Genomic DNA, 17,429 nt, shown 5'->3' on the forward strand with positions numbered 1-17,429 from the left:
ATCGTGCAACTATTAAATACCACCAAATCATGCCTACAATGCAATGATGAATCACACTGAATATATCTATTTAAGTGAAGGCGAGGGGAGCGCTGCCCATCAGCTGCCCCTCTGCCTGTTCCAGGGGCCTCCCTATCCCGGAGCAGGCAGACGGTCTCAGCAGCCCCGGAGACCGCCCGCGGCCGAGGCGGGCTAACGCGCGCAGAGCTCGGAGCTTCGCCGACGGAAACGCGCGAGAAGCGTCCCAGAGCATCCAGAGCGGCCTGTCTACCGAGCCCCACCGAGACGACAGCTCATCTCGCGAGAGCACTGGCAGCGCCTAGCGGCGGCGGCGGCGGCGGACGGCGGGCGGCGGCGGAGCGCTCTAGACCGCGCCCCCTCTGGCGCGGCCGGGAGCGGCGCGCACGCGCAGGGGCGGCGGGCTGGCGTGGGGGCACGAGGGCGGGGGGCGGGGCCTGCGTCGCGCCGCGGGCACGTCGCCGCGCGTCCTCGGTATTTAATGTGTCTGTGTTCCCCCGGCCCGGCCGAGCACGTGGGGGAGCGGCCGGAGCGTTCCGCTGAGGGGCCGCACGCAGAGGCGGGGGCCGGGGGGGCGGCGGCGGCGCGAGGACTCTGCACCCCGACGGGGGCCGAGGGGCGGTAAGTGGGGGCCGCCGGTGAAACGGGCAGCACCTGCGGGGACCCCGGGGGCGGCGCCGTCGGGGCGGCGCTGAGGCGCCCGACGCAGAGCTCGCGCGGAGGCGCCCGGGCCGTCGCCGCCTGTCAGGCAGGCCCTCTGCCTCCCGCCGCCCGCGCGTCCCGCCGGGCCCCGCCTGACGCCCCTCTGGTGACCGGCCGCGGCCGCCCTCTGCAGCCTCGCGGGGCCCTCCGCGCGCGTCCCCGTCCCCGGGGGGCGGGAAGCGCGGGCGCGGCGTTCCGTCCACCTCTCCGCGGCTTAACTTTCACGGAGCTGCGGCTCACACCCTCCCGGGGCGCGGACGCCAGTGCGTCCCACCCAAGGTCGCCCGGCCTCGCGCGCGTTTCCCTTTCAAAGGTCGCTTGCGCCCGGCCTGCGCCGGGAGAGGCGGCGGCGGGGGGCAAGGCCAGGTGCTCACAAGGGCGCGGGAGTGTCCGAAGGCCCGCGGGCGCCGTTCCCCCGCCCCCTCCGGGGTTGGAGCTGAGCTGGTCACTAAAGAGAGCTCCCCCAACTTCTGGGCTCCCCCGTCGTGCCCCGGGTTGCGCCGCACCGAGGCCCGGCGGTGGCACACCCGAGCGGGCAGCCCAGCCCCTGGGAGCGGCACGCAGCGAACTCAGGGCACGGGGGCTCCGTCTGCGGGACCGCGAGGCTGAGCTCGGAGATGGGCTGTGCTTGGAACCTTGTTATGGGAGGAGGGAGGTTTAGGGTCCCGGTATCGAGGGCTTGGTGTCTCTCGAAGACAAGCTCTCCCAGGCCCTTTACAGGGTGTCCGGGGAGGGGGAGGCCGTACTGCCCCGGGCGCCCGCTGACCTCGCACCCCGGGGCGCCTGGCTCCCGAGCCGCATGGCGCCCGCGCCCCGCTCGGGCCGGTGGGAGCACGCTGGTTTCGGGGTCCCAGGTCCCAGTGTGCGTGGGCAGGCTTTGGTCTGGATGCTTCGGGGGTGAGCTTTCACCAGCTCTCCTGTTTTGTGCCACCGTGGGTACGGTGGCTCCTATTTTCCTCCCCCGGAGGAGGCCCAGAGAAGGACAGGAGCTGTTGGTGGCAGGTGGTGCCCTGTCGACTGGCTGGGAAGACCGCGCGTTTCGCCGTCCCCCTTTCCCGCGGAGATGCCGAGGTTGGCAGGCGCCTTCTTGCCCCCTCGTCCTCCCCTAACGCCAGCCCGGTGCACAGAACTACAGGTGTCAGAGGCGGCCTCTCAAGTCGTGTCGGGTGTATGGGCAGAGCCGTGAGGTCGAACTAGCTGTCTTTCCCCTGCGGAAGTACAGGCTGTCTGGTGTTTAAATGTATCTCCTGTAGGTTAATCTGGGTGGCTGGACATTCGGTACAGTCATATCTGTTGGTTGGTTTGCTTTCCAATACCCCCACCTCCTTTGTCGAAATGATTGATTAAGAAACCCCATTCACAAAAAGCAATCAATTCTGGGAACTAGTAACCTTACCTTGCTGCCGTATTCTTGGAACTAAGTCCTTCCCAAATAATTTTTTTAAAATTCTAATTAGAAGTTTGAGCTCTTAGCAGTGCCCATCCCCTTTGCTCTTAAAGGTGCAGAGCATCTTTGAAGTGAAGAGAGGGGAGCATGATGTACCCGTCTGTCAAATTCTTCTGTTCTTGAAGTCCAAGGGATTCACCTGCTGATGTTTTAAGACATTCTTAGCTCTGGAGACAAGTGAAGAAGTCTCGGGGGAGCTTTTTTTGACTTGTGTTGAACCTTTCCTCTTTAACTTCTGAACTTGTTTCACGGGTTCCGGGTAGTAATTCCTGGCTGTGTGTTTAGATGAAGAATGGCCTTGGGCTGTAGTAGGTTCTCTGGATCCTACAGGTATGCAAATCACTGAAGCCTTGGTGCCTGTCTGAATTAAATAGGCTCTATTGTCCCACGTTTTGTCAGGTGATGGCCCCTGAAGTTGCAGATAACTGATCCCCTCCCAGCCTGTGAGTGGGACTGGTCTACTGTCTACCTCTTGGTTTGACTACCAGTTCTTCCTCCCAGCTGTTTCTAGGAAGTACATTTACTTGACCACTGCAGGGTGTCAGTGAGGCTGTCTGTTGGAAATGGCTGCTCAGGTGCCAAGGAGATATGTCTCCAGTATAAGGTTGCTCGGCGTCAATATTTTAAAGTAATTTGTTCTACCTAGTAATGCAAATTATTCTTGGGCGTTGAGCCCAGGCCAGGTCAAAATCATTGTTTGTGGGTGTAGGTTAGTTTTAAGCTTTTCAGTCTTCTTTCATCCTCAAGACAAATTGAGATATTTGTGGGGTGCAGCGCTGTGCCTGGCACATGTTGGGTACTCACAGATTATTTTTTTCCCCCCTTCTAAAGAGTCTCTGAGATTGACTTTGTTTCTCTTGAATCTGTTAAGTGACTTGAATATTAATAAATGGACCCTATTCCCCAACCTCTCACCTGGAAGCTTGGTTGGAAGGAGGAAAAATTGGCTTCCTACACATTGCCAGCCAGCTTCCTGGCTCAAGCCACGTGCCTGGTGAGCTGGTGCTTTCCAGCCCATTCTCCCCAAGTGCTTCCTTCCTAATCTTCCCTGTGAGTCTTGAATGAGGGGGCTTCTCTGCAGTGTGGACTGTTGTGCTCTGGTGGGGAAGTTTGGGGGTGAGTTAATACCTTCAGCCTGCCATCTAGGGTTTCTCTCCTCTGGGGAGGAGGCCGGTCTTTATGGGCCTCTTAGCCCATTGAAATCATCTCATGTTATTTGAGTTGCTGATCTGTGTGGGATATATTTTAATCCCAGATCTTCATTCCTAGGGCACATCGTTTCTTCTACATCCCTTTCTGGTGTAATGCCTCACACAGATTTCACCTTCAGTTATTAACATCAAGTACCGATTGTGTGTGGCATTTTCACTGGCCTGCTGGCCCTCGTACCTAATTTTAAACTTGGGCAGTGCAGAACAAGAACAGTGCTTTGGGTAGGACAGAGTGGCTGAAGAAGTCACTTGTGGAGACAGAAGCTAAAATTTAGGGGACGCCTTTTCCTTGATAGTTACTCTTCGAGGTGAGTTACAAGCAGACGCCTCCCTAATCCGTTAGTCCTCACACTTCTGAGTACAGTTGAGGAGGGTGAGGGTGATGCTGGAGGTCACTCGGAATTGTTTCAGTGGCAAATAAAAATACAAATTGAAGGATAGAGAAACTGACTTAATTTGGGTTTGGACTTACACTCAGCCCTCTGGAGGGCTTTTGTGAGGAGAACAAGGAGTCATCAGGTCCATGATTCTGTTCTTTCTGTTGCTTCCTAAGCAGATTATTGCAGTAAAAGGAGTGTGCGTTATCGTTCAGCATTCTAAGGACTGGCTTTCAGTCTTAAGGACCTTTCAAGGTGTCCTTTTCCTCCTCCTGTATGGTTCTGCTAAGTGGTCCTTGTTCTGTCCAGTTCTTGCCATCTGAATGTTTCTACAGCTTCAGTTTGATAAATTTGCAGAAGTTGATACTAAACTTTCTGTCCCCATCTGGCAGTACAGGCTGGCTGCCTCCACTTAGCTGGTCCTCACTGAGGCCCATGCACTTAGGAACAGAGTAGAGCCCCAGGAAAGTTCTGGAAGTAAAGCTGTGGTGTGCTGAGGGCTGAGGGGGCTTGTTTCATCCCTGAGGGTTTAGCTAACAGAAGTCTTGATTGGGGATGGCAGAGTGGGGTGGAGGTTGAGGTCTCTACAGCTTTCAAGGCTGAAACCTGGTTTGAGTTCCGGGCAGGTCTGTTTCTGCAGCTGGGGGAATAAAGTTAGTCAGCATAAAATGCATTCAGATTGTGCTTCTGGGAGCCCTGGAGTTAGTCTGCCCCTTACAACTGCTGGGGGGTGGAGTTGCCTGCAGGGTGGGGTGTGTTTGGGCCAGGGATGCCAGGATAGTACAAGCCAAAGGTCAATCCACTGTTTTAAGTGCACTTAAAGTTCACTTAGCTCTCAGGTGCTACCGTATTAAATGTTTTTATTTTTACTATATCTTTATTTTCCTGAATCCATCCTTAGGGCTGAGGGTGTAGAGCTGCCTTGTCCTATAGATAGCTACTAGTTATGGGTAGCTAGTTAAATTTAAGCTTTTTAAAGCATTAAGGAAATTTTAAGAATTAGGCTCCTTGGTGACATTAGTCACATTTCACATGCTCACATAGCTTCATGTGGCCCAAGGCTGCGGTACTGGACAGTACAGATCAGAAATGTTTACATCATCACCGAAAGCTCTGTTGGATAGTCTTAGTTCTTTGCCCAACTCTAAAAGCTTCATTGTCTCGCCTTATAAAGCATCACGTGTTTGACCTTAGTCTTCTTTATTGCACAAACCCAACATCTTTGGTGACAAGTTATTTATCAGCTCTCTCCATGGCATGTCCAGAAGTAAGTTCTGGTCTGCCAGTTTGGAGGGCAGTGATCAATTATGAAACGGTTTGAGCAAGGCGTGTAGCAAGGGGTCTGGGGATGGGAGTGAGAAGCGAAGGGCTAGACACTAAGCCTTTGGAAAGCCATCTTGGCTTGAGAGAGTGTTGATCATTGTAAAGGTCCTCGCTGGTTCTCTGAGGCCTGTGCTCATTGGCCTTAGTCGTCGTGTCAGCAGACTTGCTGTTTGGTCCTTCCAGTCGCCTGGTGACTTCTGCAGGACCCCAGCGTGGCCTTTCTAAGCCAGGTTGCGCACACCTTACAGACAAGTATCGTTTTCATTCTGTCCCTGCAGGCCATCTCAGCGGCAGGAAGCCTGTCTTTACCGAAGGCTTTGGGCAGAGTTGGTTCCCAGTGGGCATCCCCAAGTGTTGGTGTGGGTCTGGCTCTGGGGAGTGGGCTTTATTTCCATATGCCCCTCATCTAGTCCTGGGTGTGCTTAGTTTGAACCCTGCTAGACTGGCCTTTGGCGTATAATATGAACTCTTTTCTCGGAGCCTGACAGTAGAAGATTTCTAAGACATTTATTGAGCATCTGCTGTATACGTGATAACTTAGGAGGGTTTTTGCACATTATTCCCTTTTTATTCTCTCTCATCCCTATCAGGTTAATAATTTCTAGTTTGTGTATGAGGAAGCCAAGGCCCTGCGAAAAGGAAGCTGATTCCAGGACACAGGGCTGGGCTAGGTCGGGCCCTTTGAGGCTTTTTCTTATTAACTGCCCTGTTACCCTTCCATCCTCATCCAGAAAGTGAAACCAGGCTTTTGAAACATAAAATTATTTATCCCGCAAACTGAGTCAGACTGTTAAATCATTCCAGCCTCATTCAGCCCTGGGAGGGAGGTATTTGTATCTCATTTCTTTCAGTGTTATTTTATGGGAAACGGGAGTTAAGGATCTTTAACGCCCTTATATTTCCAGTGTTTTTATCATCGGAATTATGCAACCGTCCAGTGCCTTCTATCTGCACAATAATGGCAGTGACTAAGAGCAGACAGCCTCCTAAGCGAGGTAGCCCTGCCTTAGGGCCAGGAAAACTGCTGTGAAGACTCTATGGCTTAGTTTGGTCACCTGGCTGAAGAGGCCATTGTGAAGCCACTCAGTCCTTGGCTAATAATAGTGTGGCCTGTCAGACCTCGCACAGGGTCACGGGACAGTCCCCTGGCCCTCAGCAGGCTGCAGCCCAGAGCAGCTTGGTCCCTGTTGGAGGAGGCGGCCCAGCCCTCTGCCCCAGGCCTCCCTGCTGCCCCCATCACTTCCCTCCAGCCTTGGCTTGGAGGACAGGTTTCCACCCCCCTCCCCCGCCCTGTGGATTTCCACCCGACTCACCTCCCCCTTCCTGTCCCTCCGGAGAGAAAGGAGTGGCTTACCCGGAGCTGCATGGGCTGGGCCTGAGAATAACCTCCTCGCTTTGTCCTTTGAGTTTGGTGCGGCCTGCCCTGCCAAAGCATGTGCTGTCATGCTATTTTTAGCAGGTGGTTCCTTTAGGAGGGCCAAGTGCATGCGGCTTCAGTGTGTGGGGCAGGTCCTAGCGCCAAAGCCGCCACCTCTCTTAATCAGGGAGGGAGGAGAAGAAAGCCCCCCTGGAGACCGTCGTGGGGGCCGTGGGTGTGGGAGTGTCCACTCATGAGGTCCCCGGGGCTGCCACTCCTGTTGCGACCTGTGGCAGGGACCCAGCCCTGTCTCCTGGGCAGGCAGACATGTGACCAAGGCAGCCTTCTGAGCAGATGCTTGTAGGTCAGGACTGCCATCCTGGGGAAAGACGACCCCGCGGCTGGGTTCTGTTTCCATGGAACTCACCCAGCCTGAGGACCGGCCACTAAAGAACCGCAGCCTGGTAACCGGCGTCCTCTGGCTTAAGCCAAAGGAAAACCACAAGAGAAGGGAAACTCATGCCGTTCACGGAGAATTCTTCCTGGGGAGTCACTGAGGCCCAAAAGAGATGAAAAAGGGGGTTGACGAATACGTTTTGTTCCTCATTGCCCTCCTTTCTCCCCCTGCCCCTCCCGCGTTCCTTCTTTCCTGTAACTCGGAGCTGCCAGCTCCAGCCCCTCTCCCTGTTTCTGATTAAGGAAGCTTCAAGCCTTATAAGGTCCTCTGTTGCCTATGGTTTATGTTGGCTGGAGAGCAAGATTGTTTTCGCAAAGTCTGATTGAAAGAAGTGGCCAGGGCTTCTGTGGGGCTGCATGTATGTGTGTGTCTGTCTGTCTGTTGCTGCCCTTTGTCCCCAACCCCCCTTGGTGGAGGGGGCCTGGGCCCTGTTATTCTGACAGATTCGTTTGAAGGTGTGAAGGGCTGAGGGTAACAGTTAGCTACAGTTCCCCAAGGCTAATGAGGGGTGTGCCCCCGGGGCTTCCTGGCAGATGAATTTGCTCAGGGAACCTCTTGTCTCACCCTGTGTGTCCCTGCTGTGCCACCAGCCGCAGAGGCGCTCTGTCCTGGAGTGGATTCTGCAGTCAGCTTCTGTTTATTAAGAACCTGCAGTCCCTTGGCTCTTGGGGCACCCTCTCTGAAGGGAGTTGGGTGAGCCTGTTCCCCCAGGTGCTTCGCCTTTAGCTCAGCGTCTGCCCAACAGTGCCAGGAACGGCTCCTTGGGCAGCAGCCCGTAGTCCTGTCCTGACCTCCGCCTCTGCCGGCTCTTGAGTCAACCAGCCTTGTGAATGCTGCAGGACTCTGGCCTGGCTTCTCCCCGCTGGAACTTCTCCACCTCCTTTCCCGTCCTCTCAGGTCTTGGCAGAGCTGCTCCTTGGTGTTCACGCTGCTGCCACCTCTGCAGAGACCTTCACTGACTGTGCTCCCTGGAGCTCAAGCTCCCCCTCTCCCCGGCAGGCTTCGTCCGGCTTTCCTTGGCCCAGGCTCCTCGTTTAAACTACACATTTTCTCAGCTCTCCCAGATGGTACCGTTCAGGATGCAGTTCAGTTCAGTTGCTCAGTCGTGTCCGACTCTTTGTGATCCCATGGACTGCAGCATGCCAGGTCTCCCTGTCCATCGCCCACTCCCTGAGTCCCCTCAAACCCATGTCCATCGAGTCGGTGATGTCATCCAGCCATCTCATCCTCTGTCGTCCCCTTCTCCTCCTGCCCCCAATCCCTCCCAGCATCAGGGTCTTTTCCAATGAGTCAACTCTTCACATGAGGTGGCCAAAGTACTGGAGTTTCAGTTTCAGCATCAGTCCTTCCAATGAACACCCAGGACTGATCTCCTTTAGGATGGACTGGTTGGACCTCCTTGCAGTCCAAGGGACTCTCAAGAGTCTTCTCCAACAACACAGTTCAAAAGTATCAATTTTTCGGTGCTCAGCTTTCTTTATAGTCCAACTCTCACATCCATACATGACCACTGGAAAAACCATAGCCTTGACCAGATGGACCTTTGTTGGCAAAGTCATGTCTCTGCTTTTTAATATGCTGTCTAAGTTGGTAATAACTTTCCTTCCAGGGAGTAACCGTCTTTTAATTTCATGGCTGCTATCACCATCTGCAGTGATTTTGGAGCTCAAAAAAACAAAGTCAGCCACTGTTTCCTCATCTCTTTGCCATGAAGTGATGGGACCGGATGCCATGATCTTAGTTTTCTGAATGTTGAGCTTTAAGCCAACTTTTTCACTCTCCTCTTTCACTTTCATCAAGAGGCTCTTTAGTTCTTCTTCACTTTCTGCCATAAGGGTGGTGTCATCTGCATATCTGAGGTTATTGATATTTCTCCTGGCAGTCTTGATTCCAGCTTGTGTTTCCTCCAGCCCAGCGTTGCTCATGATGTGCTCTGCATATAAGTTAAATAAGCAGGGTGGCAGTAAGGTTGCACAGGAGCATAGTTAATCCACTGCATGAGGGGTTGCCCAGGGCTTGGTGCTCTGAACTTGAGAGGCTGCGGGTTTCTTACATGGGTTCCCCATCTCTGCAGTGTTGTTACTTGAGATGTGACTCCCTACCCCCCCTCCATCTTTGCTTCCTGAGGGCTTCCCCATCTGCGGTGGAACCTGGCTCCCTGTGGGTATTTAATCTTTATTAAACTGCTGGCTCTGAGGGGTTCTACTGCCTGAGGCTAGCTTGACCTCAGTAAGCATGTTCTCTTTCTGATTGTTGCTGTGTGTCAGAGGGGTGGTTGGGGGTTTCTTGAAGCAAGATTGCTATCAGTTATTATTTGAAAATAAAGCAGTATAAGTTTGTACATAGATGGATTAGCGCTAATATGTATTAATCATATAGGTAAAAGTTGTTTCGTAATAGAATATCCATTGTAGTTAATACTTAGGAATGTATTAATTTTTTATCATAGGGTTGCTTGTAGAAAGATTTGACTTGACTCTGCTAAGGTTTGAAAGAACAGCCCTTTGCCCAGAGTGTTTGCCCACCTGTCCTGACCCCTTCTGGAGGGGTCTGGCCTCCCTCCCGAGTACTTCTGGGTCTCCTGGGGGGTCAGGTCCAGACCTCCGCATATCCAAACCCGCGCATGTTCACTGCCCTATAGGCTCTGTCCTCGGGTTCTGCATCCATGGGTAAGGAGGGCCGGCTGTGTTTCTAAGTAGTGTACTACTTTCTTTCTTTTTTCCCGTCCTTCCTTTTAAAAAGTATTGTCTGTTTTGTTTTTCTACTCTGGAAGATAATGACTTGGCCGATTCCTACCCATCCCCCCCCCCGCCGCCCCCCCGCACCCGCCTGCCTCGTTGTCTCAGTAGAGGGGCAGCTCAGCATTTGGTCACGTTACAGGGTTGTGGTATTTACATTGTCATGGTTGCAGAGTTCTTGGTTCTCCGAGTTTCCGCTCTGGTCTTCCCCCTTCCTCCTCTTGCCCTCCTTGGTTTCCTATGTTTCTTTAGCTTGGTGTTCTCCGACTCTCTCTCCAGCCTCTGGCTCTCCCCGGGCCTTGGCCGCTGCAGTCCGCTGGTGGGAGCCCCTCGTGCTCACCGCGTGCTCAGCATCCCGGGGCCCCTGCGACCTGGAGCCTCCTGCTCCCCTTCGCTTGTGTTGCTTCCTTCCCTTCCTTTCTTCTTTCACTCCCTAGTCTTGCCTTGGACGTGTGCGAAGGTGGGCAGCCAGCCAGAAGCAAGCCGCTCTGAGCACAAGGACAGGTCCCTTTGAAGGCACGGGTTAGGGCTGTGTGGCCGAAGGCGAAGGGTTGGTGGAAAGACGGCAGAGAATGCCAGGCCCTCAGATCCCTTCTATCAACACCATGCCCGCAAAAGACCGGCTTTACTCTCCGAGTAGTTGAAATGAGAGGGGATCCAGATTTGGGTACCAGGTAGTGGCAAGAATGAAAGTCTGCGTGCTGAACAGGCACCCCCACCCCACCTGACTGTCCCAGTGCTGCCGTTCATGCTCATGTCTTCTCTTACCCGGGACAGTCAGATTTGGGACATCTGGTGGCCAGATCCCTCCCCCCCAACCAGGACACTTGCTTGACTCTTGGGCTGAACTTGTCAATTGGTCAGTGGCAGGACTAGGCCAACTGAGGAAGACGTCATTGGGGGCTTTTCCCCCAGAGAAACGGAAGGGCTTGAAAGAGGGCCGTGTTTCTGTCTGGTTCATGTCTGTGCCCCACTGTATCAGTGTACCTTTGGCACCAATGAATTTTTTGTTGAGTAGAAACTACCTTATGCATTTATGTCATTTCTGAGTTAGTCCTGTTGCACTGTCTGCCATTTGGGAAGTCAGTGTCTGACTACCTCTTCGTGCCTTCTGCCTCTCCTCAGCATCTTTTCTGATTCCTCTGGAAGGCATGTGCCGTCCTTAATAACTTTCAGGTGAGCTTGCTGTCCAGGCGCACCTTCATATCTTTGGGGCAGTCTTGTGTTCTATGGTCATGGGTGGGAACTCCATGTGCCTGGGAGCACTTCCCTGGCACCTGATCTGTCACCGTCCTCAGAGACCTGTCAGAAGTCACTGGTAAAGCAAGAAGGTTGCCAGGAGCCAGGGATGAGGGGCAGGATGGATGTGACATTGTCGTTCAGGGGATGCAGTGGGAGGGTTTTTGTAGGAGATGCTGTTTTTATCACCTGAAGCTGAATGAGGCTAGATGGTTGTGGGTTTAGTCGGAGGAATGGGGGGATTCGGGGCATTCCTTGTGTCCTTGTGTGAGTTTCTGGTTTCTGAAGTTTTCCAAACTGGAAGTTTAATTTTGAATTGAGCCGGAGGAGGAGGAGGTCTTGATTTGAGACCACGTCCAGATGGGATGTTTTGCTTCTGGCTTCTTACCTGGAGCTCTGGTACCAGACCCCAAGTTTTTGCTTCAGCAGGAGAAGGCTTCCCTGAGCAGATCGTCTCACCCAGACATTACTGGGAGAAGCCTCCAGTCTCCTGGAGGGCAGCTGGGAAGACTGTGGGTCCCGCCAAGGTGGGCAGCGTGGCGGGGCTGGCCGCGCTGGCTGCCCTGCTGCTGAGCTGGGCCATCACAATGGAGGGTGTGGAGCAGCCCCCTCTGTGAGCTAGTGTGGAATCTCTAGGGTGCTTACACGAGTCACAGCCCAGCCAGGCCCCCTAAGGATGAAGGTAACAACCCTGTGAGCACGGGCTGGGCGAGACCAACCGCCTGAGGATGGCCGCGGCACTGTGATCCCGGGGCCTCAGTCATGCTGCTGAGGGTCCGCGGCCCAGCGCACCACCATCCCGCACCCTCAGGGGCAGCACCACACTCTGCCCGGCCAGGTAGGCTCTGGCCATCACGGCGTTTGTCCACTCTCGTGTCTCCTCCAGGTCTCTGAGAACGCCCTCTGGCACTGCGTTTGTGCTCCGTGCGCTAGGTGGCCACTCGCTGCACGTGGCTGTACCTTTAAGTTAACATTAAATTTAAGGTTCCATTCCTCTGTTACCCTGGTCCTGTTGCCAGTGCCCAGGAGCCCCTTGTGACTAAGTGGCCTCTAGTCCTAGCCTGCGGTCGCCCCTTGGGGATGGCCCAGGCCTTTGCGTCTGGCGACCTGCTCTGCTTTGGCTGAGTCTCAGCTGCCACAACTTCTTTCTGCCGCCATCATGGCAGAGGTCACACTGCTTTGTCCTCCCCCACCAGCCTTCGGCTCCGGCTCCCGACTCTCTCCTCCTCTCTGCTGCCCCCTCCGCCCCCCAGGGCATCTTGGTTTAGAAGCTCAGTTTCTGTCTTCAGCCCCATTACAACCTAAGGAGACCCTGGCCTTCTTTGAGACAGCCTCCTGGGGTGAGTTCTTTTTGCCACTTCCGAAGGTGGGCTCAGCTTGGTGCAGTTCTGTGTGTGAGAGACACCCAGAGTCTTCCATTGGCATTGTCAGCTTCTGGTGACAGGAAGCTTTCATTTGCATGGTTTAAATGTATGTGCATAACCTCAACCTGATGAGGAATTGGGTAAATGCATCCTGTACAAATCCAGAGACACCCTGGTAGTCCTATGCAGAGACCTCTGTGTGTGTGACCTTCCTCCGGGTTGGAGGGTGGTGAGGGGGGGTGGGCCGGTGGGGGTGAAGTTGGCCTAGCCAGCAGCCTGCTGTTTTCTGAAGGCGGTGGCAGCAAATGCTGGGCTTTAGGTTCTGGGTCACGTAGCCATTTCCTGTCCTTGGAAGGCCCCCCTTAAGAGGAGAAGCTCCTTAGCAAGAGTTTGATGTGCTGGACACTCTCGAGATGGGGTGTCTTGCGCCCCCTGTTGGTAAACACCCCGGGATCATCTTCAGCAAAAGTGAACACATCATGCTGGAATAATGGAAGAAACGTTCCGATTTCCACTTGGAGAGTGTATGAAAGTCCATTCAGAACACAGGAGTGGATCCAGGCCCAAGCCCACACTGGACTTGTGAGTCTCTTGGTGTTCCCTCAGCTCTTGTGTTACGATCAGTTCCCCCGCCCCACCCCATCATGAGTCACATGCCACTCTTTTTCTAACAATAACTGCAGCCAAATTGACTTAGTTACTGGGACCAACACTTGTTTTCTTGTTTAACAAAGCTCCTGGAAATTTGCCTTCTTATTTAGCAGAAGGCTGTAGACTGCAGTGACTGGACTGGTCGTCAGTCTTGGGGGTGAGATCAGTATTTCCCTAGGGGTAAGCTCTTCTGTGGAGAAGGAAATGGCAAACCACTCCAGTATCCTTGCCTAGAGAATCCTGTGGACGGAGGAGCCTGGTGGGCTGCTATCCATAGGGTCGCACAGGGTCAGACGTGACTTAACATGCATACATGCTTTGGAGAGGGAAATGGCAACCCACTCCAGTATTCTTGCCTGGAGAATCCCAGGGACAGAGGAGCCTGGTGGGCTGCTGTCTGTGGAGTCTCGTAGGGTCGGCCACAACTGAAGCAACTTCACAGCAGCAGCAACAAGCTCTTCTGACAAGCTGCAGGTGCCTCTGGGAGAAGGAAGAACTCTCTTTAGGTCCTGGGGAGTCCAGGTGAATGCTGCAGCCTTGGGGGGCTGTGGCACGTGCCAGCCTCGGGCTCTGTGTGACCACTGGGAAGCCAGCCAGCCTGCATCTATTCCCCAGCAAATGGACCTGCTAAAAATAAACAGGCAGCTATTCAGTTCCTCCAGATTCAAAATAGCCAGGCCGTCCTCCCCACCAGTGCTAAGGTCCCTTCTGCATTCTTCTGCCAGGCTGTTCCCAGTGGGAGGCAGTGTCCTTGGCCTCCTGGTAGGAGGCCCTCGGGGAGGAACCTGCCTTCCCAGTGAGTGTGAGGCCCTCAGACCTGTGGTGCTAAATGCCGCTTGTATCTTCAGAGGGTCATGTTAGAACACAAGTCACACATGCACAGGACCAGGGCCAAGAGAGCAACGCGTGATCGTGTGTGTGTGTGCGCGCGCGCGCGCCAGGGCCAAGAGAGCAACGCGTGATCGTGTGTGTGTGTGTGTGTGTGTGTGTGTGCGTGCGCCAGGGCCAAGAGAGCAACGCGTGATCGTGTGTGTGTGTGTGTGTGTGTGTGTGCCAGGGCCAAGAGAGCAACGCGTGATCGTGTGTGTGTGTGTGTGTGTGCGCGCCAGGGCCAAGAGAGCAACGCGTGATCGTGTGTGTGTGTGTGTGTGTCTGTGTGTGCCAGGGCCAAGAGAGCAACGCGTGATCGTGTGTGTGTGTGTGTGTGTGTGTGTGTGTGTGTGTGTGTGTGTCCGGGGTTAAGGAGCGGTGGGCGCTTCCTGCACCACCTGTCCAGGCCCGTCAGACCTTGTGAAGCAGGGAAGATGGGCACCTCACTGATTCGCAAGTCTATCCAGTGACGTTCGCTCAGGTAGGGCCCTCCCAGACTGAAGAGCCAAGGACGTGAGGCGCAGTTGCTGACTGGTGGGAAGCGGGGCTCCCTGCGAGATGCCCTGAGTGCCCACGCACCTTTGGGTGAGTGGCTGCTCCTCCCAGGGCCTCCTGGCCCTGGTCCCGGTGCCCTTGCTGCTCTGCGCTCCCCTCCTGCCTGGGGGTCTGCCCACTCTTAGTTCAGGAGCTGGGCAGTTCTGTGGGAGGCGGGCAGCACAGGGCCAGCCGCTGCTGCTCCTCGGCTGAGTGCCCGGGTGAGTGGTGGGCGCTAGAGGTCTGCTGGGACGTCCCGGGTCCTGTGGGGTGGGTGACATCGCTTCACGGGAGCAGCGTTACCCGCCTTCTCTGAGGCCCTTTTGGGTATTTGTCCGGCTTGGCAATGGAGAAAGTGTCTCCTGAGCTGTCATTAACTGAGTGCCCTGTTGGGCTGGGTGGGGCTAGAGGTGGTGACTCTCGCTGGGAGCTTCAGCCTCAGCTTGTGCGGACCCAGCTGGGCTGAGGGGCGAGGTGGGCAGGTGACATGTGTCGTGGCCCCAGTCTGCACTGGGATGGGAGCAGAATGGGGAGGCGGCAGGGGAGGCCTGGCACGGGCTGGGTTGAGGTGTGCGTGTCCTCGGTGCAAGACCAGAGCTCGGCGGGGCTCTGTGTCTGTGACCCCGCCTTATGGTGGCACAGATCTGATCTGGGAGTGGGGCGGGGCCTGCGGGAGCGCAGACCCCCGCCATCAGCTTTAGTTCTAGAGGGTGGGGGCAGGTTCTCCCAGCTGTTTGTGTCTGGGATAGCAGCTCACCACTTACACCCTAATTTTTAAGACTGTAGAAGTTGGGCCCCTGGATTGTAGAGTGAGGAGACTGCCCGCTCTGGGTTGTTAAGACATGGGCTTCTTTCTCTCCCTCCCCGTCCCATCCCATTTCGTCCCTCACCTGAGAGTAGGGGTGACTAGAGTGCGACGGGACTCAGCTGTCAACTCTGGGGTTGCCGCATTAATGAAGTAGTGGAGTATGAATTCGCTGATGAGGAGAAAACCTGGTTCATGCCCCAGCCCCAGAGCCCCACTGCCTGTGGCATGTGATCTGATAACAGGCCAGGGACGTGCCGCCTTATCTTGAGTGCCCCTTTCCCCCCTAACCACTTTTCTTTCTCAAATTTCATTTTTTAAATTTTTTATGTGAAAGACATTGAACACAAAGCAAGTCTCCTTAATCTCTCACCTTTTTTGGGGTGTGCACAGGTTGTTATGGAACAGTGATTCCCCAACTTGACTGCACATTGAAATCACCTGGGTTGATTAAAAAACAAAAAACCTGACGCCCAGGTCTCACCCCGAGATTCTGATTGAATTGATCTGGGTGCCACCTTGGGGTTTTAAAGCTTCCCAGATGATACTAACAGGCAGCTAAGTTGGAGAATCCCTGTTAAAGAAGTTTAAAATTCTCTTCCTGAAAGAAAGAAGACTTTCTCTATTTACAGATAAGGATAAATAAATAGGCAAGTCTGGGAAGATTTGCAGGATGCAAGATCAATGTGCAAACCTCCCCCTCTTCCACAACTGAGAGGCCTGATATGGATCTTTCCCAGTTTTTCCTTGGGATTATGCGAACGTAATCACAAATGCACAGTGGTCTACAGCTTTTGTTTTCTGTATCACTGCGAATTTCCCATGTCAATACGTGAGATCAGCTTCCTTCTCCAACACTGGTATGTCCATAGGTTCTGCAGTATATTTAGCAGTCATTCCTCTGAGTTATGCTTCAAATGATACCCCAGTGAACATTCTTTTTTTTATAATTTTTAATTTTATATTGGAGTATAGCCGATTAACAAGCAATGTTGTGATAGTTTCAGTTGAACAACTGTGAAGAGTCTCCGCCATTCATATACATGTATCCATTCTCTCCCAAATGTGCCTCCCATCCAGGCTGCCATATAACATTGAGCAGAATTCCATGTACTATACAGTAGGTCCTTGTTGGTTATCCATTTAAAATAGAGCAGTGTGTATATGTCTATCCCAAACTCTCTCTTCCTCCCACCCTTCCCTCCCAACAACCCTGAGTTTCCAATGAACATTCTTAATACATATAGACGTCTGCCTGATGTTTTTTTAAAGGAAAGATTCTGGGTGTGGGACTTGAGCATCATAGGATAGGATCATTAAGTTTTAAGAGAAGTACAAACTTCTTTCCTTCTTCTGTACAGTGCCTTGTTTGCACACACCCTCGGGTTTTGGATTTAATGTGGAGTAGACCCAAGTTCAGCCCCTTGAGTTATTTTAACCTTTAGGATGGTAATATGTATTCCAAACCAGGTAGTTGAGGATTAAGCAATGCAAGGGAAAGCATCTCATGAGGTTGTGTTTGAATCTGAAGCTCCAAGGTAGCATCGTTGAAGCTTTCTGCCTGAAGGGATTAATACAGTCTTCTGAGCCCCGGCCATTGCTTAGCTTTGCTTTTGTATTTTCCAGTACCATTGCTTCATCTTTGAATATTAGCAAGAAGGTTTCTCTTTACAGACAAGGGAGTTTCTGGAAATGACCCCTCCCCAACCCCTTCACTTTGGAGAACACTCTACTGGACCCCTTCACCAGCTGCCATGTGCTGGGGAATCGTTTGCTGGTCCTGTTAAATGGCAGCATGTGATTCAGTGGGCCTGGGGTGGGTAGCAGTTCTCAGATGATGCTCAGTGCTTCTGGTCCATAGACTACACTTTGAGAAGCAAAGTTTCCAGGACTGTTTTTGCAGTGGTTGAACTTTCTTTTGCCTTGGCTGAGCATTAAAGCCACCTAGGGAACAAGAATATGCTCTGGTATTTCCAGAGTGCACTGATGTGAGTAAATTCAACTAGTTGTTTAGTCACTGAGTTGTGTCTGTCTCTTTGTAACCCCATGGACTGTAGCCCGCCAGGCTCCTTTGTCCTTGGGATTTCCCACGCAAGAATACTGGAGTGGGTTGCCATTTCCTTCTCTAGGCGATCTTCCTGTCCCAAGGATTGTGAACCCACCTCTCCTGCATTTCAGGTGGATTCTTAACTGCTGAGTCACAGGGGGAGCCCAAATTAAACTGGTCCAAATTTAACAATTAAAGAATTGTTAAAGCATTCACTTATATCCACAACAAAGCACAAACCACATTAAGGAATAATTCACCATAACAGTGGAGGATTTTTCATTTTAAG

General features: G+C 53.4%; 1 protein-coding gene across 2 annotated transcripts in view; it reads left to right on the forward strand.

The window, feature by feature from the left end:
- The first annotated feature begins 499 nt into the window (after positions 1 to 499).
- The window catches only part of AKAP1 (A-kinase anchoring protein 1), a 33,983-nt gene continuing 17,053 nt past the window's right edge, over positions 500 to 17,429 (forward strand). Inside the window, exon 1 of one of the 2 annotated variants that reach the window (XM_061142596.1) lies at positions 500 to 639. The gene's annotated coding sequence lies outside the window, so the exon portion shown is untranslated. Of the gene's footprint in view, positions 640 to 12,537; positions 12,816 to 17,429 lie in introns of those variants that run through there. The other variant, XM_061142597.1, reaches the window with a different exon arrangement.

This window comes from Dama dama, chromosome 5 (assembly GCF_033118175.1).
Source record: "Dama dama isolate Ldn47 chromosome 5, ASM3311817v1, whole genome shotgun sequence".
NCBI classification, from domain to species: Eukaryota; Metazoa; Chordata; class Mammalia; order Artiodactyla; family Cervidae; genus Dama; species Dama dama.